The sequence below is a fragment of the Schistocerca cancellata genome, unplaced genomic scaffold (genome assembly GCF_023864275.1).
Source record: "Schistocerca cancellata isolate TAMUIC-IGC-003103 unplaced genomic scaffold, iqSchCanc2.1 HiC_scaffold_356, whole genome shotgun sequence".
In the NCBI taxonomy this organism is placed as follows: domain Eukaryota; kingdom Metazoa; phylum Arthropoda; class Insecta; order Orthoptera; family Acrididae; genus Schistocerca; species Schistocerca cancellata.
In genome coordinates, this window is record NW_026046374.1 from 386 (window position 1) to 16,211 (window position 15,826).

General features: G+C 49.2%; 28 non-coding genes across 28 annotated transcripts; all 28 read left to right on the forward strand.

The window, feature by feature from the left end:
• The first annotated feature begins 233 nt into the window (after positions 1–233).
• Trnaf-gaa (transfer RNA phenylalanine (anticodon GAA)) lies at positions 234–306 on the forward strand. The gene has a single exon. It is a non-coding gene; the product is annotated as a tRNA-Phe (tRNA).
• Positions 307–845: 539 nt separating this feature from the next.
• On the forward strand, positions 846–918 carry Trnak-uuu (transfer RNA lysine (anticodon UUU)). Its single transcript has one exon. It is a non-coding gene; the product is annotated as a tRNA-Lys (tRNA).
• Positions 919–1,056: 138 nt separating this feature from the next.
• Positions 1,057–1,138, forward strand: Trnas-cga (transfer RNA serine (anticodon CGA)). The gene has a single exon. It is a non-coding gene; the product is annotated as a tRNA-Ser (tRNA).
• Positions 1,139–1,831: 693 nt separating this feature from the next.
• On the forward strand, positions 1,832–1,913 carry Trnas-uga (transfer RNA serine (anticodon UGA)). The gene has a single exon. It is a non-coding gene; the product is annotated as a tRNA-Ser (tRNA).
• A 611-nt stretch (positions 1,914–2,524) lies between these two features.
• Trnaf-gaa (transfer RNA phenylalanine (anticodon GAA)) lies at positions 2,525–2,597 on the forward strand. The gene has a single exon. It is a non-coding gene; the product is annotated as a tRNA-Phe (tRNA).
• A 539-nt stretch (positions 2,598–3,136) lies between these two features.
• On the forward strand, positions 3,137–3,209 carry Trnak-uuu (transfer RNA lysine (anticodon UUU)). Its single transcript has one exon. It is a non-coding gene; the product is annotated as a tRNA-Lys (tRNA).
• A 138-nt stretch (positions 3,210–3,347) lies between these two features.
• Trnas-cga (transfer RNA serine (anticodon CGA)) lies at positions 3,348–3,429 on the forward strand. The gene has a single exon. It is a non-coding gene; the product is annotated as a tRNA-Ser (tRNA).
• Positions 3,430–4,121: 692 nt separating this feature from the next.
• Positions 4,122–4,203, forward strand: Trnas-uga (transfer RNA serine (anticodon UGA)). The gene has a single exon. It is a non-coding gene; the product is annotated as a tRNA-Ser (tRNA).
• Positions 4,204–4,814: 611 nt separating this feature from the next.
• Positions 4,815–4,887, forward strand: Trnaf-gaa (transfer RNA phenylalanine (anticodon GAA)). The gene has a single exon. It is a non-coding gene; the product is annotated as a tRNA-Phe (tRNA).
• A 539-nt stretch (positions 4,888–5,426) lies between these two features.
• On the forward strand, positions 5,427–5,499 carry Trnak-uuu (transfer RNA lysine (anticodon UUU)). The gene has a single exon. It is a non-coding gene; the product is annotated as a tRNA-Lys (tRNA).
• Positions 5,500–5,637: 138 nt separating this feature from the next.
• On the forward strand, positions 5,638–5,719 carry Trnas-cga (transfer RNA serine (anticodon CGA)). The gene has a single exon. It is a non-coding gene; the product is annotated as a tRNA-Ser (tRNA).
• Positions 5,720–6,412: 693 nt separating this feature from the next.
• Trnas-uga (transfer RNA serine (anticodon UGA)) lies at positions 6,413–6,494 on the forward strand. Its single transcript has one exon. It is a non-coding gene; the product is annotated as a tRNA-Ser (tRNA).
• Positions 6,495–7,105: 611 nt separating this feature from the next.
• On the forward strand, positions 7,106–7,178 carry Trnaf-gaa (transfer RNA phenylalanine (anticodon GAA)). The gene has a single exon. It is a non-coding gene; the product is annotated as a tRNA-Phe (tRNA).
• A 539-nt stretch (positions 7,179–7,717) lies between these two features.
• On the forward strand, positions 7,718–7,790 carry Trnak-uuu (transfer RNA lysine (anticodon UUU)). The gene has a single exon. It is a non-coding gene; the product is annotated as a tRNA-Lys (tRNA).
• Positions 7,791–7,928: 138 nt separating this feature from the next.
• Positions 7,929–8,010, forward strand: Trnas-cga (transfer RNA serine (anticodon CGA)). The gene has a single exon. It is a non-coding gene; the product is annotated as a tRNA-Ser (tRNA).
• A 692-nt stretch (positions 8,011–8,702) lies between these two features.
• Trnas-uga (transfer RNA serine (anticodon UGA)) lies at positions 8,703–8,784 on the forward strand. The gene has a single exon. It is a non-coding gene; the product is annotated as a tRNA-Ser (tRNA).
• A 611-nt stretch (positions 8,785–9,395) lies between these two features.
• Trnaf-gaa (transfer RNA phenylalanine (anticodon GAA)) lies at positions 9,396–9,468 on the forward strand. Its single transcript has one exon. It is a non-coding gene; the product is annotated as a tRNA-Phe (tRNA).
• Positions 9,469–10,007: 539 nt separating this feature from the next.
• Positions 10,008–10,080, forward strand: Trnak-uuu (transfer RNA lysine (anticodon UUU)). Its single transcript has one exon. It is a non-coding gene; the product is annotated as a tRNA-Lys (tRNA).
• Positions 10,081–10,218: 138 nt separating this feature from the next.
• On the forward strand, positions 10,219–10,300 carry Trnas-cga (transfer RNA serine (anticodon CGA)). Its single transcript has one exon. It is a non-coding gene; the product is annotated as a tRNA-Ser (tRNA).
• Positions 10,301–10,993: 693 nt separating this feature from the next.
• Trnas-uga (transfer RNA serine (anticodon UGA)) lies at positions 10,994–11,075 on the forward strand. Its single transcript has one exon. It is a non-coding gene; the product is annotated as a tRNA-Ser (tRNA).
• A 611-nt stretch (positions 11,076–11,686) lies between these two features.
• Positions 11,687–11,759, forward strand: Trnaf-gaa (transfer RNA phenylalanine (anticodon GAA)). The gene has a single exon. It is a non-coding gene; the product is annotated as a tRNA-Phe (tRNA).
• Positions 11,760–12,298: 539 nt separating this feature from the next.
• On the forward strand, positions 12,299–12,371 carry Trnak-uuu (transfer RNA lysine (anticodon UUU)). Its single transcript has one exon. It is a non-coding gene; the product is annotated as a tRNA-Lys (tRNA).
• A 138-nt stretch (positions 12,372–12,509) lies between these two features.
• On the forward strand, positions 12,510–12,591 carry Trnas-cga (transfer RNA serine (anticodon CGA)). Its single transcript has one exon. It is a non-coding gene; the product is annotated as a tRNA-Ser (tRNA).
• A 692-nt stretch (positions 12,592–13,283) lies between these two features.
• On the forward strand, positions 13,284–13,365 carry Trnas-uga (transfer RNA serine (anticodon UGA)). The gene has a single exon. It is a non-coding gene; the product is annotated as a tRNA-Ser (tRNA).
• A 611-nt stretch (positions 13,366–13,976) lies between these two features.
• Trnaf-gaa (transfer RNA phenylalanine (anticodon GAA)) lies at positions 13,977–14,049 on the forward strand. The gene has a single exon. It is a non-coding gene; the product is annotated as a tRNA-Phe (tRNA).
• Positions 14,050–14,588: 539 nt separating this feature from the next.
• Positions 14,589–14,661, forward strand: Trnak-uuu (transfer RNA lysine (anticodon UUU)). The gene has a single exon. It is a non-coding gene; the product is annotated as a tRNA-Lys (tRNA).
• A 138-nt stretch (positions 14,662–14,799) lies between these two features.
• On the forward strand, positions 14,800–14,881 carry Trnas-cga (transfer RNA serine (anticodon CGA)). The gene has a single exon. It is a non-coding gene; the product is annotated as a tRNA-Ser (tRNA).
• A 692-nt stretch (positions 14,882–15,573) lies between these two features.
• Trnas-uga (transfer RNA serine (anticodon UGA)) lies at positions 15,574–15,655 on the forward strand. Its single transcript has one exon. It is a non-coding gene; the product is annotated as a tRNA-Ser (tRNA).
• The last annotated feature ends 171 nt before the right edge of the window (positions 15,656–15,826 follow it).

Below are 15,826 nucleotides of genomic sequence, written 5' to 3' on the forward strand. Positions count from 1 at the left end.
GGTTTTCTAGCGTCAGCGTGGCGTCACGTCAAGTCAGCGAATTCAATATCACACGAATCGAGTCGACATGTTTGCTTGTTACGATGACGGAAGCTGAAGAAATGTGTGTGGAACTTCACTGCATCGGCTGCTCGCCCTTCAGCGTCCCTGTGTCTTATCAGACGAAGGTGACTGTGAAATTGGCAACGAGGCAGAAGTGAACGAACACATGCAAATGGCAACCTTCGCCGTCAGCCGAAATAGCTCAGTTGGGAGAGCGTTAGACTGAAGATCTAAAGGTCCCTGGTTCGATCCCGGGTTTCGGCAGGTACTCGTTTTGATGCGACGCCAATGGAATTACTCTGCGTTTGTGATAATGCAACTACCGCTGACAACAAAAATGACTCTCTCCTGTAGCTGTTCTGGTTGTCTATTGCATGCCACAAGAGGAACTTACTAGATAACTAACTCCCTTAGAAGCAAAAGAATTAAAAATATCCTACCGACTGCATTCCTTTTTCTGTGTCAGGTGGTGAAGAACGTCTTCAACGGAACCGTGAAATGAGCGAAAGCGTGGGAAACATTGCATTCGAAATGCTTGTGAATTTTCCAATTGCCCAGTGAGTGTCGACAAAACACGTAAATTCTCTGCTCCAACGTATGAGACGTAACAACTGGTGCAATTTGTTGTTGCATCGTGTGTCAGCAGTCTTCGATAGTGTGTTACGGGCTTAGCGCGATAAGTTTGTAGACAGCATTTAGGCGACGTTTTATTAGTAACGGCCCCATGCAGCGATTGCACAACAGTAAAGGACATGAGTCAATGTATAGTTGTGCATCGTAGGAGATTTTGCAGCCTTGTGTGAGCCCGGATAGCTCAGTCGGTAGAGCATTAGGCTTTTAACCTAAGGGTCCAGGGTTCAAGTCCCTGTCCGGGCGGAAATTTTAATACTTTGGTAGCGATTCGTCTGGTAGCGGTGGAAACGCTACGGAAAATAATGCAGCTACGCCGTTTTCTGACACCACAGCGTTTTATACGGTAGCAGTTGCATGTGTCGGGAGAACACCGCGCTAACGGCAGTCGTGGCCGAGTGGTTAAGGCGTCTGACTCGAAATCAGATTCCCTCTGGGAGCGTAGGTTCGAATCCTACCGGCTGCGTGCGATTTTGCGTAAAGAGGAGCAAACGTTTTCGCACACATGTGACATGCGTGGGCGAATGCGGGTGCAACCAGTGACGCCATTCTCAACAAGACGAAAATTTCCGTTTTAAGAATACTGAGTTTTCGCGACGACCGCTGCTTACTGTGCCTATCGGTTCACCTCGCACTGACGCTGGGACTGCAGAAAGCCGTCGCTGAGATGGTGAGTACACAGATGTGCTCGAAAATTTCATTTTCTTTTTAAGAATCGCAATTTCAATCATTCGAGTGCGGCAAAAGCAGTAGTGCAGCGTTTTTTTTTTTTTTTTTTTCTTTTCTTAAGATCTCGCAGCTGCTTGGAGGTATGTCCATCGTTTTAAGACGACAGAAAACTAGCGTCAGCGGTGCGTCAGTGGGAAGTCGGTGAAGTCGCCATTGGAGCCATAAGCCAGCAATTACGACATGCGAAACACTCGCACACCACGCAGCTGTACGATAATGCTCGTGCGTGGGCCCGCATAGCTGAGTCGGTAGAGCGTTAGGTTTTCAACTGAAGGGTCCTGGGTTCAAGTCCCTGTCTGGGCGAAAATTAGTACACTTTCGTAACGGCTAATGGAAACCCTACAGCAAAGAGTGAGGCCACGCCGCTTTCTGCCATCAGATTGCTTCTAAAGATGGCGGTTTGACTTGTCGGGAGTCGCTTCCGCCACCGGCAGTCGTGGCCGAGTGGTTAAGGCGTCTGACTTGAAATCAGATTCCCTCTGGGAGCGTAGGTTCGAGTCCTGCCGACTGCGAAAATTTTCTCGCTCTCAAAAGGCGGACGTTGAGCTGCATCCTAGCAGTTGCGTCACTACTAAACACGTGGGTCACCAGCAATGTGCAGTGTTATTTGATCGAGGGCGCAGCGTTACAGTCGCGCCCAGAAGCCGCAGCTCATCTCCTCGTCTCACAGCCGTCCACCAGGTGTTAGTACAAGTGTCGCCTCACTGGGCAGTGCAGATGTGTCCATTTTAGCTTGCAGACGATGACGTGTAGCAATTTATGAGCTAACGCAAGTCGAATGTTTTACCATGTGTATCTGCTAGATACTGCCTCTCATATGGTGGAGAGGCTCACTCCTTCTTGTGTCTCGTTCTCTGCACACGAGTTGCCCCTGGCATCGATATAGCACGGGTTTTCTAGCGTCAGCGTGGCGTCACGTCAAGTCAGCGAATTCAATATCACACGAATCGAGTCGACATGTTTGCTTGTTACGATGACGGAAGCTGAAGAAATGTGTGTGGAACTTCACTGCATCGGCTGCTCGCCCTTCAGCGTCCCTGTGTCTTATCAGACGAAGGTGACTGTGAAATTGGCAACGAGGCAGAAGTGAACGAACACATGCAAATGGCAACCTTCGCCGTCAGCCGAAATAGCTCAGTTGGGAGAGCGTTAGACTGAAGATCTAAAGGTCCCTGGTTCGATCCCGGGTTTCGGCAGGTACTCGTTTTGATGCGACGCCAATGGAATTACTCTGCGTTTGTGATAATGCAACTACCGCTGACAACAAAAATGACTCTCTCCTGTAGCTGTTCTGGTTGTCTATTGCATGCCACAAGAGGAACTTACTAGATAACTAACTCCCTTAGAAGCAAAAGAATTAAAAATATCCTACCGACTGCATTCCTTTTTCTGTGTCAGGTGGTGAAGAACGTCTTCAACGGAACCGTGAAATGAGCGAAAGCGTGGGAAACATTGCATTCGAAATGCTTGTGAATTTTCCAATTGCCCAGTGAGTGTCGACAAAACACGTAAATTCTCTGCTCCAACGTATGAGACGTAACAACTGGTGCAATTTGTTGTTGCATCGTGTGTCAGCAGTCTTCGATAGTGTGTTACGGGCTTAGCGCGATAAGTTTGTAGACAGCATTTAGGCGACGTTTTATTAGTAACGGCCCCATGCAGCGATTGCACAACAGTAAAGGACATGAGTCAATGTATAGTTGTGCATCGTAGGAGATTTTGCAGCCTTGTGTGAGCCCGGATAGCTCAGTCGGTAGAGCATTAGGCTTTTAACCTAAGGGTCCAGGGTTCAAGTCCCTGTCCGGGCGGAAATTTTAATACTTTGGTAGCGATTCGTCTGGTAGCGGTGGAAACGCTACGGAAAATAATGCAGCTACGCCGTTTTCTGACACCACAGCGTTTTATACGGTAGCAGTTGCATGTGTCGGGAGAACACCGCGCTAACGGCAGTCGTGGCCGAGTGGTTAAGGCGTCTGACTCGAAATCAGATTCCCTCTGGGAGCGTAGGTTCGAATCCTACCGGCTGCGTGCGATTTTGCGTAAAGAGGAGCAAACGTTTTCGCACACATGTGACATGCGTGGGCGAATGCGGGTGCAACCAGTGACGCCATTCTCAACAAGACGAAAATTTCCGTTTTAAGAATACTGAGTTTTCGCGACGACCGCTGCTTACTGTGCCTATCGGTTCACCTCGCACTGACGCTGGGACTGCAGAAAGCCGTCGCTGAGATGGTGAGTACACAGATGTGCTCGAAAATTTCATTTTCTTTTTAAGAATCGCAATTTCAATCATTCGAGTGCGGCAAAAGCAGTAGTGCAGCGTTTTTTTTTTTTTTTTTTCTTTTCTTAAGATCTCGCAGCTGCTTGGAGGTATGTCCATCGTTTTAAGACGACAGAAAACTAGCGTCAGCGGTGCGTCAGTGGGAAGTCGGTGAAGTCGCCATTGGAGCCATAAGCCAGCAATTACGACATGCGAAACACTCGCACACCACGCAGCTGTACGATAATGCTCGTGCGTGGGCCCGCATAGCTGAGTCGGTAGAGCGTTAGGTTTTCAACTGAAGGGTCCTGGGTTCAAGTCCCTGTCTGGGCGAAAATTAGTACACTTTCGTAACGGCTAATGGAAACCCTACAGCAAAGAGTGAGGCCACGCCGCTTTCTGCCATCAGATTGCTTCTAAAGATGGCGGTTTGACTTGTCGGGAGTCGCTTCCGCCACCGGCAGTCGTGGCCGAGTGGTTAAGGCGTCTGACTTGAAATCAGATTCCCTCTGGGAGCGTAGGTTCGAGTCCTGCCGACTGCGAAAATTTTCTCGCTCTCAAAAGGCGGACGTTGAGCTGCATCCTAGCAGTTGCGTCACTACTAAACACGTGGGTCACCAGCAATGTGCAGTGTTATTTGATCGAGGGCGCAGCGTTACAGTCGCGCCCAGAAGCCGCAGCTCATCTCCTCGTCTCACAGCCGTCCACCAGGTGTTAGTACAAGTGTCGCCTCACTGGGCAGTGCAGATGTGTCCATTTTAGCTTGCAGACGATGACGTGTAGCAATTTATGAGCTAACGCAAGTCGAATGTTTTACCATGTGTATCTGCTAGATACTGCCTCTCATATGGTGGAGAGGCTCACTCCTTCTTGTGTCTCGTTCTCTGCACACGAGTTGCCCCTGGCATCGATATAGCACGGGTTTTCTAGCGTCAGCGTGGCGTCACGTCAAGTCAGCGAATTCAATATCACACGAATCGAGTCGACATGTTTGCTTGTTACGATGACGGAAGCTGAAGAAATGTGTGTGGAACTTCACTGCATCGGCTGCTCGCCCTTCAGCGTCCCTGTGTCTTATCAGACGAAGGTGACTGTGAAATTGGCAACGAGGCAGAAGTGAACGAACACATGCAAATGGCAACCTTCGCCGTCAGCCGAAATAGCTCAGTTGGGAGAGCGTTAGACTGAAGATCTAAAGGTCCCTGGTTCGATCCCGGGTTTCGGCAGGTACTCGTTTTGATGCGACGCCAATGGAATTACTCTGCGTTTGTGATAATGCAACTACCGCTGACAACAAAAATGACTCTCTCCTGTAGCTGTTCTGGTTGTCTATTGCATGCCACAAGAGGAACTTACTAGATAACTAACTCCCTTAGAAGCAAAAGAATTAAAAATATCCTACCGACTGCATTCCTTTTTCTGTGTCAGGTGGTGAAGAACGTCTTCAACGGAACCGTGAAATGAGCGAAAGCGTGGGAAACATTGCATTCGAAATGCTTGTGAATTTTCCAATTGCCCAGTGAGTGTCGACAAAACACGTAAATTCTCTGCTCCAACGTATGAGACGTAACAACTGGTGCAATTTGTTGTTGCATCGTGTGTCAGCAGTCTTCGATAGTGTGTTACGGGCTTAGCGCGATAAGTTTGTAGACAGCATTTAGGCGACGTTTTATTAGTAACGGCCCCATGCAGCGATTGCACAACAGTAAAGGACATGAGTCAATGTATAGTTGTGCATCGTAGGAGATTTTGCAGCCTTGTGTGAGCCCGGATAGCTCAGTCGGTAGAGCATTAGGCTTTTAACCTAAGGGTCCAGGGTTCAAGTCCCTGTCCGGGCGGAAATTTTAATACTTTGGTAGCGATTCGTCTGGTAGCGGTGGAAACGCTACGGAAAATAATGCAGCTACGCCGTTTTCTGACACCACAGCGTTTTATACGGTAGCAGTTGCATGTGTCGGGAGAACACCGCGCTAACGGCAGTCGTGGCCGAGTGGTTAAGGCGTCTGACTCGAAATCAGATTCCCTCTGGGAGCGTAGGTTCGAATCCTACCGGCTGCGTGCGATTTTGCGTAAAGAGGAGCAAACGTTTTCGCACACATGTGACATGCGTGGGCGAATGCGGGTGCAACCAGTGACGCCATTCTCAACAAGACGAAAATTTCCGTTTTAAGAATACTGAGTTTTCGCGACGACCGCTGCTTACTGTGCCTATCGGTTCACCTCGCACTGACGCTGGGACTGCAGAAAGCCGTCGCTGAGATGGTGAGTACACAGATGTGCTCGAAAATTTCATTTTCTTTTTAAGAATCGCAATTTCAATCATTCGAGTGCGGCAAAAGCAGTAGTGCAGCGTTTTTTTTTTTTTTTTTTTCTTTTCTTAAGATCTCGCAGCTGCTTGGAGGTATGTCCATCGTTTTAAGACGACAGAAAACTAGCGTCAGCGGTGCGTCAGTGGGAAGTCGGTGAAGTCGCCATTGGAGCCATAAGCCAGCAATTACGACATGCGAAACACTCGCACACCACGCAGCTGTACGATAATGCTCGTGCGTGGGCCCGCATAGCTGAGTCGGTAGAGCGTTAGGTTTTCAACTGAAGGGTCCTGGGTTCAAGTCCCTGTCTGGGCGAAAATTAGTACACTTTCGTAACGGCTAATGGAAACCCTACAGCAAAGAGTGAGGCCACGCCGCTTTCTGCCATCAGATTGCTTCTAAAGATGGCGGTTTGACTTGTCGGGAGTCGCTTCCGCCACCGGCAGTCGTGGCCGAGTGGTTAAGGCGTCTGACTTGAAATCAGATTCCCTCTGGGAGCGTAGGTTCGAGTCCTGCCGACTGCGAAAATTTTCTCGCTCTCAAAAGGCGGACGTTGAGCTGCATCCTAGCAGTTGCGTCACTACTAAACACGTGGGTCACCAGCAATGTGCAGTGTTATTTGATCGAGGGCGCAGCGTTACAGTCGCGCCCAGAAGCCGCAGCTCATCTCCTCGTCTCACAGCCGTCCACCAGGTGTTAGTACAAGTGTCGCCTCACTGGGCAGTGCAGATGTGTCCATTTTAGCTTGCAGACGATGACGTGTAGCAATTTATGAGCTAACGCAAGTCGAATGTTTTACCATGTGTATCTGCTAGATACTGCCTCTCATATGGTGGAGAGGCTCACTCCTTCTTGTGTCTCGTTCTCTGCACACGAGTTGCCCCTGGCATCGATATAGCACGGGTTTTCTAGCGTCAGCGTGGCGTCACGTCAAGTCAGCGAATTCAATATCACACGAATCGAGTCGACATGTTTGCTTGTTACGATGACGGAAGCTGAAGAAATGTGTGTGGAACTTCACTGCATCGGCTGCTCGCCCTTCAGCGTCCCTGTGTCTTATCAGACGAAGGTGACTGTGAAATTGGCAACGAGGCAGAAGTGAACGAACACATGCAAATGGCAACCTTCGCCGTCAGCCGAAATAGCTCAGTTGGGAGAGCGTTAGACTGAAGATCTAAAGGTCCCTGGTTCGATCCCGGGTTTCGGCAGGTACTCGTTTTGATGCGACGCCAATGGAATTACTCTGCGTTTGTGATAATGCAACTACCGCTGACAACAAAAATGACTCTCTCCTGTAGCTGTTCTGGTTGTCTATTGCATGCCACAAGAGGAACTTACTAGATAACTAACTCCCTTAGAAGCAAAAGAATTAAAAATATCCTACCGACTGCATTCCTTTTTCTGTGTCAGGTGGTGAAGAACGTCTTCAACGGAACCGTGAAATGAGCGAAAGCGTGGGAAACATTGCATTCGAAATGCTTGTGAATTTTCCAATTGCCCAGTGAGTGTCGACAAAACACGTAAATTCTCTGCTCCAACGTATGAGACGTAACAACTGGTGCAATTTGTTGTTGCATCGTGTGTCAGCAGTCTTCGATAGTGTGTTACGGGCTTAGCGCGATAAGTTTGTAGACAGCATTTAGGCGACGTTTTATTAGTAACGGCCCCATGCAGCGATTGCACAACAGTAAAGGACATGAGTCAATGTATAGTTGTGCATCGTAGGAGATTTTGCAGCCTTGTGTGAGCCCGGATAGCTCAGTCGGTAGAGCATTAGGCTTTTAACCTAAGGGTCCAGGGTTCAAGTCCCTGTCCGGGCGGAAATTTTAATACTTTGGTAGCGATTCGTCTGGTAGCGGTGGAAACGCTACGGAAAATAATGCAGCTACGCCGTTTTCTGACACCACAGCGTTTTATACGGTAGCAGTTGCATGTGTCGGGAGAACACCGCGCTAACGGCAGTCGTGGCCGAGTGGTTAAGGCGTCTGACTCGAAATCAGATTCCCTCTGGGAGCGTAGGTTCGAATCCTACCGGCTGCGTGCGATTTTGCGTAAAGAGGAGCAAACGTTTTCGCACACATGTGACATGCGTGGGCGAATGCGGGTGCAACCAGTGACGCCATTCTCAACAAGACGAAAATTTCCGTTTTAAGAATACTGAGTTTTCGCGACGACCGCTGCTTACTGTGCCTATCGGTTCACCTCGCACTGACGCTGGGACTGCAGAAAGCCGTCGCTGAGATGGTGAGTACACAGATGTGCTCGAAAATTTCATTTTCTTTTTAAGAATCGCAATTTCAATCATTCGAGTGCGGCAAAAGCAGTAGTGCAGCGTTTTTTTTTTTTTTTTTTCTTTTCTTAAGATCTCGCAGCTGCTTGGAGGTATGTCCATCGTTTTAAGACGACAGAAAACTAGCGTCAGCGGTGCGTCAGTGGGAAGTCGGTGAAGTCGCCATTGGAGCCATAAGCCAGCAATTACGACATGCGAAACACTCGCACACCACGCAGCTGTACGATAATGCTCGTGCGTGGGCCCGCATAGCTGAGTCGGTAGAGCGTTAGGTTTTCAACCGAAGGGTCCTGGGTTCAAGTCCCTGTCTGGGCGAAAATTAGTACACTTTCGTAACGGCTAATGGAAACCCTACAGCAAAGAGTGAGGCCACGCCGTTTTCTGCCATCAGATTGCTTCTAAAGATGGCGGTTTGACTTGTCGGGAGTCGCTTCCGCCACCGGCAGTCGTGGCCGAGTGGTTAAGGCGTCTGACTTGAAATCAGATTCCCTCTGGGAGCGTAGGTTCGAGTCCTGCCGACTGCGAAAATTTTCTCGCTCTCAAAAGGCGGACGTTGAGCTGCATCCTAGCAGTTGCGTCACTACTAAACACGTGGGTCACCAGCAATGTGCAGTGTTATTTGATCGAGGGCGCAGCGTTACAGTCGCGCCCAGAAGCCGCAGCTCATCTCCTCGTCTCACAGCCGTCCACCAGGTGTTAGTACAAGTGTCGCCTCACTGGGCAGTGCAGATGTGTCCATTTTAGCTTGCAGACGATGACGTGTAGCAATTTATGAGCTAACGCAAGTCGAATGTTTTACCATGTGTATCTGCTAGATACTGCCTCTCATATGGTGGAGAGGCTCACTCCTTCTTGTGTCTCGTTCTCTGCACACGAGTTGCCCCTGGCATCGATATAGCACGGGTTTTCTAGCGTCAGCGTGGCGTCACGTCAAGTCAGCGAATTCAATATCACACGAATCGAGTCGACATGTTTGCTTGTTACGATGACGGAAGCTGAAGAAATGTGTGTGGAACTTCACTGCATCGGCTGCTCGCCCTTCAGCGTCCCTGTGTCTTATCAGACGAAGGTGACTGTGAAATTGGCAACGAGGCAGAAGTGAACGAACACATGCAAATGGCAACCTTCGCCGTCAGCCGAAATAGCTCAGTTGGGAGAGCGTTAGACTGAAGATCTAAAGGTCCCTGGTTCGATCCCGGGTTTCGGCAGGTACTCGTTTTGATGCGACGCCAATGGAATTACTCTGCGTTTGTGATAATGCAACTACCGCTGACAACAAAAATGACTCTCTCCTGTAGCTGTTCTGGTTGTCTATTGCATGCCACAAGAGGAACTTACTAGATAACTAACTCCCTTAGAAGCAAAAGAATTAAAAATATCCTACCGACTGCATTCCTTTTTCTGTGTCAGGTGGTGAAGAACGTCTTCAACGGAACCGTGAAATGAGCGAAAGCGTGGGAAACATTGCATTCGAAATGCTTGTGAATTTTCCAATTGCCCAGTGAGTGTCGACAAAACACGTAAATTCTCTGCTCCAACGTATGAGACGTAACAACTGGTGCAATTTGTTGTTGCATCGTGTGTCAGCAGTCTTCGATAGTGTGTTACGGGCTTAGCGCGATAAGTTTGTAGACAGCATTTAGGCGACGTTTTATTAGTAACGGCCCCATGCAGCGATTGCACAACAGTAAAGGACATGAGTCAATGTATAGTTGTGCATCGTAGGAGATTTTGCAGCCTTGTGTGAGCCCGGATAGCTCAGTCGGTAGAGCATTAGGCTTTTAACCTAAGGGTCCAGGGTTCAAGTCCCTGTCCGGGCGGAAATTTTAATACTTTGGTAGCGATTCGTCTGGTAGCGGTGGAAACGCTACGGAAAATAATGCAGCTACGCCGTTTTCTGACACCACAGCGTTTTATACGGTAGCAGTTGCATGTGTCGGGAGAACACCGCGCTAACGGCAGTCGTGGCCGAGTGGTTAAGGCGTCTGACTCGAAATCAGATTCCCTCTGGGAGCGTAGGTTCGAATCCTACCGGCTGCGTGCGATTTTGCGTAAAGAGGAGCAAACGTTTTCGCACACATGTGACATGCGTGGGCGAATGCGGGTGCAACCAGTGACGCCATTCTCAACAAGACGAAAATTTCCGTTTTAAGAATACTGAGTTTTCGCGACGACCGCTGCTTACTGTGCCTATCGGTTCACCTCGCACTGACGCTGGGACTGCAGAAAGCCGTCGCTGAGATGGTGAGTACACAGATGTGCTCGAAAATTTCATTTTCTTTTTAAGAATCGCAATTTCAATCATTCGAGTGCGGCAAAAGCAGTAGTGCAGCGTTTTTTTTTTTTTTTTTTTCTTTTCTTAAGATCTCGCAGCTGCTTGGAGGTATGTCCATCGTTTTAAGACGACAGAAAACTAGCGTCAGCGGTGCGTCAGTGGGAAGTCGGTGAAGTCGCCATTGGAGCCATAAGCCAGCAATTACGACATGCGAAACACTCGCACACCACGCAGCTGTACGATAATGCTCGTGCGTGGGCCCGCATAGCTGAGTCGGTAGAGCGTTAGGTTTTCAACTGAAGGGTCCTGGGTTCAAGTCCCTGTCTGGGCGAAAATTAGTACACTTTCGTAACGGCTAATGGAAACCCTACAGCAAAGAGTGAGGCCACGCCGCTTTCTGCCATCAGATTGCTTCTAAAGATGGCGGTTTGACTTGTCGGGAGTCGCTTCCGCCACCGGCAGTCGTGGCCGAGTGGTTAAGGCGTCTGACTTGAAATCAGATTCCCTCTGGGAGCGTAGGTTCGAGTCCTGCCGACTGCGAAAATTTTCTCGCTCTCAAAAGGCGGACGTTGAGCTGCATCCTAGCAGTTGCGTCACTACTAAACACGTGGGTCACCAGCAATGTGCAGTGTTATTTGATCGAGGGCGCAGCGTTACAGTCGCGCCCAGAAGCCGCAGCTCATCTCCTCGTCTCACAGCCGTCCACCAGGTGTTAGTACAAGTGTCGCCTCACTGGGCAATGCAGATGTGTCCATTTTAGCTTGCAGACGATGACGTGTAGCAATTTATGAGCTAACGCAAGTCGAATGTTTTACCATGTGTATCTGCTAGATACTGCCTCTCATATGGTGGAGAGGCTCACTCCTTCTTGTGTCTCGTTCTCTGCACACGAGTTGCCCCTGGCATCGATATAGCACGGGTTTTCTAGCGTCAGCGTGGCGTCACGTCAAGTCAGCGAATTCAATATCACACGAATCGAGTCGACATGTTTGCTTGTTACGATGACGGAAGCTGAAGAAATGTGTGTGGAACTTCACTGCATCGGCTGCTCGCCCTTCAGCGTCCCTGTGTCTTATCAGACGAAGGTGACTGTGAAATTGGCAACGAGGCAGAAGTGAACGAACACATGCAAATGGCAACCTTCGCCGTCAGCCGAAATAGCTCAGTTGGGAGAGCGTTAGACTGAAGATCTAAAGGTCCCTGGTTCGATCCCGGGTTTCGGCAGGTACTCGTTTTGATGCGACGCCAATGGAATTACTCTGCGTTTGTGATAATGCAACTACCGCTGACAACAAAAATGACTCTCTCCTGTAGCTGTTCTGGTTGTCTATTGCATGCCACAAGAGGAACTTACTAGATAACTAACTCCCTTAGAAGCAAAAGAATTAAAAATATCCTACCGACTGCATTCCTTTTTCTGTGTCAGGTGGTGAAGAACGTCTTCAACGGAACCGTGAAATGAGCGAAAGCGTGGGAAACATTGCATTCGAAATGCTTGTGAATTTTCCAATTGCCCAGTGAGTGTCGACAAAACACGTAAATTCTCTGCTCCAACGTATGAGACGTAACAACTGGTGCAATTTGTTGTTGCATCGTGTGTCAGCAGTCTTCGATAGTGTGTTACGGGCTTAGCGCGATAAGTTTGTAGACAGCATTTAGGCGACGTTTTATTAGTAACGGCCCCATGCAGCGATTGCACAACAGTAAAGGACATGAGTCAATGTATAGTTGTGCATCGTAGGAGATTTTGCAGCCTTGTGTGAGCCCGGATAGCTCAGTCGGTAGAGCATTAGGCTTTTAACCTAAGGGTCCAGGGTTCAAGTCCCTGTCCGGGCGGAAATTTTAATACTTTGGTAGCGATTCGTCTGGTAGCGGTGGAAACGCTACGGAAAATAATGCAGCTACGCCGTTTTCTGACACCACAGCGTTTTATACGGTAGCAGTTGCATGTGTCGGGAGAACACCGCGCTAACGGCAGTCGTGGCCGAGTGGTTAAGGCGTCTGACTCGAAATCAGATTCCCTCTGGGAGCGTAGGTTCGAATCCTACCGGCTGCGTGCGATTTTGCGTAAAGAGGAGCAAACGTTTTCGCACACATGTGACATGCGTGGGCGAATGCGGGTGCAACCAGTGACGCCATTCTCAACAAGACGAAAATTTCCGTTTTAAGAATACTGAGTTTTCGCGACGACCGCTGCTTACTGTGCCTATCGGTTCACCTCGCACTGACGCTGGGACTGCAGAAAGCCGTCGCTGAGATGGTGAGTACACAGATGTGCTCGAAAATTTCATTTTCTTTTTAAGAATCGCAATTTCAATCATTCGAGTGCGGCAAAAGCAGTAGTGCAGCGTTTTTTTTTTTTTTTTTTCTTTTCTTAAGATCTCGCAGCTGCTTGGAGGTATGTCCATCGTTTTAAGACGACAGAAAACTAGCGTCAGCGGTGCGTCAGTGGGAAGTCGGTGAAGTCGCCATTGGAGCCATAAGCCAGCAATTACGACATGCGAAACACTCGCACACCACGCAGCTGTACGATAATGCTCGTGCGTGGGCCCGCATAGCTGAGTCGGTAGAGCGTTAGGTTTTCAACTGAAGGGTCCTGGGTTCAAGTCCCTGTCTGGGCGAAAATTAGTACACTTTCGTAACGGCTAATGGAAACCCTACAGCAAAGAGTGAGGCCACGCCGCTTTCTGCCATCAGATTGCTTCTAAAGATGGCGGTTTGACTTGTCGGGAGTCGCTTCCGCCACCGGCAGTCGTGGCCGAGTGGTTAAGGCGTCTGACTTGAAATCAGATTCCCTCTGGGAGCGTAGGTTCGAGTCCTGCCGACTGCGAAAATTTTCTCGCTCTCAAAAGGCGGACGTTGAGCTGCATCCTAGCAGTTGCGTCACTACTAAACACGTGGGTCACCAGCAATGTGCAGTGTTATTTGATCGAGGGCGCAGCGTTACAGTCGCGCCCAGAAGCCGCAGCTCATCTCCTCGTCTCACAGCCGTCCACCAGGTGTTAGTACAAGTGTCGCCTCACTGGGCAGTGCAGATGTGTCCATTTTAGCTTGCAGACGATGACGTGTAGCAATTTATGAGCTAACGCAAGTCGAATGTTTTACCATGTGTATCTGCTAGATACTGCCTCTCATATGGTGGAGAGGCTCACTCCTTCTTGTGTCTCGTTCTCTGCACACGAGTTGCCCCTGGCATCGATATAGCACGGGTTTTCTAGCGTCAGCGTGGCGTCACGTCAAGTCAGCGAATTCAATATCACACGAATCGAGTCGACATGTTTGCTTGTTACGATGACGGAAGCTGAAGAAATGTGTGTGGAACTTCACTGCATCGGCTGCTCGCCCTTCAGCGTCCCTGTGTCTTATCAGACGAAGGTGACTGTGAAATTGGCAACGAGGCAGAAGTGAACGAACACATGCAAATGGCAACCTTCGCCGTCAGCCGAAATAGCTCAGTTGGGAGAGCGTTAGACTGAAGATCTAAAGGTCCATGGTTCGATCCCGGGTTTCGGCAGGTACTCGTTTTGATGCGACGCCAATGGAATTACTCTGCGTTTGTGATAATGCAACTACCGCTGACAACAAAAATGACTCTCTCCTGTAGCTGTTCTGGTTGTCTATTGCATGCCACAAGAGGAACTTACTAGATAACTAACTCCCTTAGAAGCAAAAGAATTAAAAATATCCTACCGACTGCATTCCTTTTTCTGTGTCAGGTGGTGAAGAACGTCTTCAACGGAACCGTGAAATGAGCGAAAGCGTGGGAAACATTGCATTCGAAATGCTTGTGAATTTTCCAATTGCCCAGTGAGTGTCGACAAAACACGTAAATTCTCTGCTCCAACGTATGAGACGTAACAACTGGTGCAATTTGTTGTTGCATCGTGTGTCAGCAGTCTTCGATAGTGTGTTACGGGCTTAGCGCGATAAGTTTGTAGACAGCATTTAGGCGACGTTTTATTAGTAACGGCCCCATGCAGCGATTGCACAACAGTAAAGGACATGAGTCAATGTATAGTTGTGCATCGTAGGAGATTTTGCAGCCTTGTGTGAGCCCGGATAGCTCAGTCGGTAGAGCATTAGGCTTTTAACCTAAGGGTCCAGGGTTCAAGTCCCTGTCCGGGCGGAAATTTTAATACTTTGGTAGCGATTCGTCTGGTAGCGGTGGAAACGCTACGGAAAATAATGCAGCTACGCCGTTTTCTGACACCACAGCGTTTTATACGGTAGCAGTTGCATGTGTCGGGAGAACACCGCGCTAACGGCAGTCGTGGCCGAGTGGTTAAGGCGTCTGACTCGAAATCAGATTCCCTCTGGGAGCGTAGGTTCGAATCCTACCGGCTGCGTGCGATTTTGCGTAAAGAGGAGCAAACGTTTTCGCACACATGTGACATGCGTGGGCGAATGCGGGTGCAACCAGTGACGCCATTCTCAACAAGACGAAAATTTCCGTTTTAAGAATACTGAGTTTTCGCGACGACCGCTGCTTACTGTGCCTATCGGTTCACCTCGCACTGACGCTGGGACTGCAGAAAGCCGTCGCTGAGATGGTGAGTACACAGATGTGCTCGAAAATTTCATTTTCTTTTTAAGAATCGCAATTTCAATCATTCGAGTGCGGCAAAAGCAGTAGTGCAGCGTTTTTTTTTTTTTTTTTTCTTTTCTTAAGATCTCGCAGCTGCTTGGAGGTATGTCCATCGTTTTAAGACGACAGAAAACTAGCGTCAGCGGTGCGTCAGTGGGAAGTCGGTGAAGTCGCCATTGGAGCCATAAGCCAGCAATTACGACATGCGAAACACTCGCACACCACGCAGCTGTACGATAATGCTCGTGCGTGGGCCCGCATAGCTGAGTCGGTAGAGCGTTAGGTTTTCAACCGAAGGGTCCTGGGTTCAAGTCCCTGTCTGGGCGAAAATTAGTACACTTTCGTAACGGCTAATGGAAACCCTACAGCAAAGAGTGAGGCCACGCCGTTTTCTGCCATCATATTGCTTCTAAAGATGGCGGTTTGACTTGTCGGGAGTCGCTTCCGCCACCGGCAGTCGTGGCCGAGTGGTTAAGGCGTCTGACTTGAAATCAGATTCCCTCTGGGAGCGTAGGTTCGAGTCCTGCCGACTGCGAAAATTTTCTCGCTCTCAAAAGGCGGACGTTGAGCTGCATCCTAGCAGTTGCGTCACTACTAAACACGTGGGTCACCAGCAATGTGCAGTGTTATTTGATCGAGGGCGCAGCGTTACAGTCGCGCCCAGAAGCCGCAGCTCATCTCCTCGTCTCACAGCCGTCCACCAGGT